This window comes from Myotis myotis, unplaced genomic scaffold, assembly GCF_014108235.1.
Source record: "Myotis myotis isolate mMyoMyo1 unplaced genomic scaffold, mMyoMyo1.p scaffold_m19_p_11, whole genome shotgun sequence".
Classification (NCBI taxonomy): Eukaryota; Metazoa; Chordata; class Mammalia; order Chiroptera; family Vespertilionidae; genus Myotis; species Myotis myotis.
The window spans coordinates 77,306,149-77,313,566 of record NW_023416315.1 but is presented as its reverse complement, the minus strand read 5'-3'; positions in this window follow the sequence as shown (position 1 = coordinate 77,313,566).

The window sequence follows — 7,418 nt, the reverse complement described above, 5'->3', positions numbered from 1 at the left end:
GGCTCATCTGCGTTCGGGTATTCATGCTGCTTGGGACCCAGTGCTTGTGGGTTCGCAGCTGGTCCCTGGGTGTTGTGGTTGTAGGGTCCCGGGAGGTATCCAAGTTCTTCCCGGTTGAAGGTAAGGCTGGGCTTCCAATCACAGACACTTTCCCCTTCAAGATAGCACGTTCTCTGTGGTAGAGCTGGCTGTACCCGGAGAGATTTCAGCAGCAATAGAGGCTGCTCGGTCAGAGGAGCCCAGTCGCGCTGTCCCCAACAGTCCCTTGGAATATAGCTGTCCCTCATTCATGAACAGACACTCCCCTCACATCCATACTCTCTCCTTTCATTCTCTCACTCACACACTATCTTGCAGCCTGTTTTTTCATTGGCAGCCATATTCCTTCTTTTTTCTAAAATCATTTTATAGTTTTTTAATATATTTTATTGAATTTTTTAGAGAGGAAGGGAGAGGGATAGAGAGTAAGAAACATGGTTGAGTGAGAAACATCGATCAGCTGCCTCCTGCACACCCCCTACTGGGGATGTGCCTGCAACCAAGGTACATGCCCTTGACCGGAATCGAACCCGGGACCCTTCAGTCCGGAGGCCGACGCTCTATCCACTGAGCCAAACTGGTCAGGGCAGTATAAAATCATTTTATAAAGAAGAAGAAAACAAACTAGATCAGCTGTGGGCAAACTACGGTACTGGTGAGGGCTCTCCTGGGGTTGCAGACTGACAACTTCCATTTGTGTCCTCAGTGGAAGGGACAAGCCAGCTCTCTGGGGCCTCTTTACAAGAGCACAGATCTCAGTAACAAGGAACCTGCTAATGGAGCACCTCCTAATAACAACCTCTGGGCATTAGTTTTTTTTGTTTTTTAATAAAAAATCTTTATTTTTCGAAGTATTAGAAATGTTCCCCTTTCTTCCTCCACTGTCCCCCTCTACCTGGTTCCCTCCCCATCCCAGGCCTTCATCACCCCATTGTCTGTATCCATAGGAATGCATATCCTATCTAATAAAGAGGGAATATGCTAATTGACCCTCATGCTGTTGCAAATATGGTGGTGCCCACAGCCAATAAAGATGAATATGCTAATTGACTGCCCTGCCCTCAAATATGATGGTGCCCACAGCCACAAGATGGCGGCACCCAATCCCACCAGACCCACCAGGGCAGCAGGCTCGTGGCAAGGCCAGGCCCGTCCCCAGACAGGCCCGGCTGCTCCATGTGCCTGTCTCCAGAGTCCCCCTGTCCCCTAAGCCCCCCAGACACCAAGGGCCAGCCCAAGTTGTAGGCAAGCCTCAGATGGCAACTACCCAGCCGCCCAGGGCCACCCGAGGCTCAGGTAACCAGGGCTGGCCAAGGCTTGTGCTGCCGGCAGTGGCAGCAGTAGAGGTGTGATGGGGCACCTTCCCCTGATCACTGGGTTAACTCCTGCCCCTGAGGGCTCTTGGAATGTGAGAGGGAGCAGGCCGGGCTGAGGGAACCCCTCCTCCAGTGCATGAATGCATGAATTTTCATGCACCGGGGCTCTAGTATGTATATAAGATCTTTGATTAATCTCTTCCAGGCCCTCACCCCCCCTTAACTCTGAGATTCCTCACTCTGTTCCATGTTTCCATGCCTCTGGTTCTATTTTATGCATCAGATTATTTTGTTCATTAGATTCCTTGTTTGTTTATTATGATTTATAGATTCAGTTATTGACAGAAGCACCCAAATATATAAAACAACTTCTGGAATATATCAAGGGAGAGATTGATAGCAATGCAGTCATAGTAGGGGACTTTAATACCCCCCTGATACCACTGGATAGATCCTCTAGACAAAAAAATCAACAAAGATTCAGCAATCCTAAATGACTCTCCAGATCCTATGAAATTAATTGACATCTTCAGAACATTTCACCCCAAAGCTACGGTATATATATCCTTCTCAAATACACATAGGACATTTTCAAAGATAGACCACATATTGGGACACAGGCAAAGTGTCTTCAAATTCAAGAGGATTGAAATCATATCAAGCATCTTCTCAGATCACAATGGCATAAAACTAGAAATCAACTACAATAAAAACATTGAAAAAAAATCAAATACTTGGAGGCTAAATAGCATGCTATTAAACAATGACTGGGTTACCAAAGAGATCAAAGAAGAAATTAAAAGCATCCTGGAAAAAAATGACAATGAAAACAAAACAATCCAAAATCTATGGGACACAATGAAAGCAGTCTTGAGAGGGAAGTTCATAGCTCTAAAGGCCTACATGAAAAAAACAAGAAAAACTGGTAATAAATGATATAACCCTACAACTCAAAAAGTTAGAAAGAGAGCAACAAGAAAGGCCCACAGTATCCAGAAGGAAGGAAATAATAAAGATCAGAGCAGAATTAAATGACATAGAGACCAAAAAAAAAAAAAAATACAAAAGATCAATGAAACCAAGAAGTGGTTCTTTGAAAGGATTAACAAGATTGATGAACTTCTCACCAGGCTCACCAAGAAGCAAAGAGAGAGGACCCAAATGAACAAAATCAGTAATGAAAGAGGTGAAGTAGCAACTGACCCTACTGATATACAAAGGATTGTCAAAAAATACTACGAACAACTCTATTCCAACAAACTGGAAACCTCAATGAAATGGACACATTCCTAGAAAAATACAAGCATGCAAAACTCAATCAAGAAGAAACACAAACCTGAATAGGCCAATAACTACTGATGAAATTGAAATATTAATCAAAAAGCTTCCAGCAAACAAAAGCCCTGGTGCAGATGGCTTCACAAGGGAGTTTTACCGAACATTCAAAGAAGAACTATAGCCAATCCTTTTCAGTCTATTTCAAAAAATTCAAGAGGAAAGCATACTTCCAAGCTCTTTCTAAGAAACCAGCATTATCCTAATCCCCAAACCAGATAAAGATACCACAAAGAAAGAGAATTACAGGCCAATATCCCTGATGAACATAGATGCGAAAATCCTCAAAAAAATTCTAGCAAACCGGATCCAGCATTACATTAGAAAGATCATACACCATGACCAAGTGGGATTTAATCCAGGAATGCAAAGCTGGTACAATATCCACAAGCCAAGAAACGTGAGACATCACATAAACAAATTAAGAAACAAAAATCACATAATCATATTGAATAATGAAGAAAAGGCATTTGACAAAATCCAACACACTTTTCTGATAAAAACGTTCAGCAAAGTGGGAATAGAAGGATCATAGCGCAATATAATAAAACCCTTATATGACAAACCTACAGCCAACATCATACTCAATGGGCAAAAAGTAAAACCATTTCCCTTAAGAACAGGGACAAGACAGAGATGCCCACTTTCACCACTCCTGTTTGACATAGTACTAGAAGTGCTAGCCAAAGTGATCAGACAAGAAAAAGAAATAAAAGACATCCAAATTGGAAAAGAAGAAGTAAAATTGTCATTATTCACAGATGATATGATACTGTACTTAGAAAACCCTAAAGACTCCATCAAAAAATTATGAGACCTAATAAATGAATTTGGCAATGTAGCAGGATACAAAATTAAAGCCAAAAAATCTATGGCATTTTTATACGCCAATAGTGAACTTACAGAAAGAGAAATTAAAAAACAATCCCATTTACCATTGCACCCAAAAAATTAATGTACCGAGGTATAAACTTAACTAAGGAGGTAAAAGATCTCTACCCATAAAACTACAGGACATTGAAAAGAGAGATGTAGGAAGACATAAACAGATGTAAGAATATACTGTGTTCATGGATTGGTAGAATCAACATCATCAAAATGTCCACACTACCCAAGGCAATGTATAAATTCAACGCAGTTCCCATTAAAATACCAACAGCATATTTCACAGATCTAGAAAGAACTCTCCAAAAATTCATCCGGAATAAAAAAACAAAAAAAAACAAAACAAAAAAACAAACAAACAAAAAAACAACAACAACTACAAAAATAACCCTGAATAGCTGCTGCAATCCTGAGAAAGAACAAAGTAGGTGGGATCTCAATACCAGATATCAAACTGTATTACAAAGCCACTGTTCTCAAAACTGCCTGGTACAGGCACAAGAACAGACATATAGACCAATGGAATAAAATAGAGAACCCAGAAATTGACCCAAACCACTATGCTCAATTAATATTTGAGAAAGGAGGCAAGAACATACAATGGAGTCGAGACAGTCTCTTCAATAAACGGTGCTGGGAAATTTGGTCAGACCCATGCAAAATAATGAAACTAGACCACAAACTTATACCACACACAAAAGTAAACTCAAAATTGATAAAGGACTTAAACATAAGACAGGAAACCATAAAAATATTAGAGGAATCTACAGGTAGCAAAATCTCAGATATATGCAGAAGGAATTTCTTCACTAACACAACCCCTAGGGCAGCCGTGGGCAAACTATGGCCCCCGGGCCGGATCCAGCCCATTTGAAATGAATAAAACTATTGAAAAAAAGACCATACCCTTTTATGTAATGATGTTTACTTTGAATTTATATTAGTTCACACACTCCATCCATGCTTTTGTTCCCGCCCTCCGGTCCAGTTTAAGAACCCATTGTGGCCCTGGAGTCAAAAAGTTTGCCCACCCCTGCCCTAGGGAAATGGAAACTAAAGGGAAAATAAAAAAATGGGACTATATCAAAATAAAAAGCTTCTGCACAGCAAAAGAAACCATCAACAAAACAACAAGAAAACCCACTGCATGGGAGAACATATTTGCCAATGATATCTCTGATAAAGGTTTAATCTCCAACATTACAGGGGACTCATAGAATTTAACAAAAGTAAGATAAACAACCCAATCAAAAAATGGGCAATGGACCTAAATAGACACTTTTTGAAAAAGGACATGCATAAGGCTGAGAGACATATGAAAACATGCTCAAAGTCACTATCATTGAGAGATGCAAATCAAAACGACAATGAGGTACCACCTCACACCTGTCAAAATGGCTATCATCAGCAAATCAACAAATGACAAATGCTGGCAAGGATGCAGAGAAAAAGAAACCCTCGTTTACTGCTGGTGGGAATGCAGACTGGTGCAACCACTGTGGAAAACAGTATGGAGTTTCCTCAAAAAACTAAAAATGGAACTTCCATTTGACCCAGTGATCCCACTTCTAGGAATATATCCCAAGAAACCAGAAACACCAATCAGAAAGGATATATGCACCCCTATGTTCATAGAAGCACAGTTTACAATAGCTAAGATTTGGAATCAGCCTAAGTGCCCATCAGCAGATGAGTGGATTAAAAAACTTTGGCACATCTACACAATGGAATACTATAGAGCTGTAAAAAGGAAGGAACTCCTACCATTTGCAACAGCATGGATGGAGCTGGAGAGCATTATGCTAAGTGAAATAAGTCAGTAAGAGAAAGATAAATATCACATCCTCTCACTCATTTGTGGATTATATTGAACAACATTAACCGATGAATATAAGCAGATGTAGAGACAGAGAAGCATCCATCAATCAGATGCTCAAATCTCAGAGGGAAGATAGGGGAGGGTGGGAGGAGTGGGAGAGATCAACCAAAAGACTTGTATGCATGCATATAAGCATAAGAAATTGATGTAGACAACAGTGGTTGAGGGCAGGATTGGGGGGATGAGGGGACATTGGGGGGATAAGAACACATTTTCACATTTGTAATATCTTAATCAATAAAGGGAAAAATTTAAAAACAAAACAAAACAAGAAAAACTGGTAATAAATTATATAACTCTATAACTTAAAGAGACAGAGAGCAGCAAGTAAAGCCCAAAGTGAGCTGAAGAAAGGAGATAATAAAGATCAGAGCAGAAATAAATGACATAGAGACAAAAAATAAATAAGTAAAAAAGATCAATAAAACCAAGAGCTGGTTCTTTGAAAAGATAAACAAGATTGATGAATCTCTAGCCAGGCTCACCAAAAAACAAAGAGAGAGGACCCAAATAAACAAAATCAGAAATGAAAGAGGCAAAATAACAACAGACCCCACAGGAATACAAAAGATTGAAGAAAAATACTATTAAAAATTATATTGCAGCAAACTGGTCAACGTAGATGAAATAGACATATTCCTAGTAAAATACGACCTTTCAAAACTCAATCAGGAAGAATAAAAAAATCTGAATAGGCCAATACCTATGGAGATAATTAAAGCAGTAATCAAAAAAACTTCCAACAAACTAAAGCCCTGGGCCAGACGGTTTCACAGGGGAGTTTTACCAAACATTCAAAGAAACTAAAACCTATTCTCCTCAGACTAGTCTAAAAAATTTGAGAGAAAGGAACACTTCCAAGCTCTTTCTATAAGGCCAATATTACCCTAATCCCAAAACCAGATAAATGCACTACAAAGAAAGAGAATTACAGGCCAATATCTCTAATGAACATAGATGCTAAAATCCTCAAAAAAAATTCTAGCAAATCAAATCCAGCATTGTATTAGAAAGATCATACACCATGACCAAAAAATGATACATCACATGAACAAATTGAGAGACAAAAATCACATGATCATATTAATTGATTCAGAAATCTAGCACCTTTTCTTGATAAAAACTCTCAGCAAAGTGGGAATAGAGGGATCATACCTCAACATAATAAAACCTTATATTACATACCTATAGCCAACATCATACTCAATGGGCAAAAACTAAAGCCATTTCACCTAAGAACAGGAATAAGACAGGGATGTCCACATTCACCAATCCTGTTCTACATAGTACTGGAAGGGCTTGTCATAATGATTGGACAAGAAAAAGAAATAAAAGGCTTCCAAATTGGAAAAGAAGAAGTAAAACTTCCATTATTCACAGATGACATGATATTGTACATATAAAATCCTAAAAACTCCATTAAAAAAACTACTAGACTTAATAATGAATTCGGCAATATAGCAGGATACAAAATTAACAGGTGAAGCCCAGAAATCTATGGCTTTTTTATATAGCAATAATGAACTCACAGAAAAATAAATTAAAAACAAATCTTATTTATCATTACAACAAAAATTTAAGACACCTAGGAGTAAACTTAATGAAGGAGGTAAAAGACCTATACTCAGAAAACTATAGGATGTTGAAAAAAGAGACAGAGGAAGATACAAACAAATGGAAGAATATACCATGTTCATGGAATGGTAGAATCAACATAATTAAAATGTCCATTCTACCCAAAGCAATCTATATATTCAATGCAATCCTCATTAAAATACCAACCACATATTTCACAGACCAAGAAAAAACTCTCCAAAAATTCGTATGGAATAAAAAAAGACCCTAAATAGCAACAACATTCCTGAGAAAGAAGAACAAAGTCAGAGGGATCTCAATACCAGATATCAAGCTATATTGCAAAGCCACTGTCCTCAAAACTGGCTAGTACTGGCACAACAAGAGAC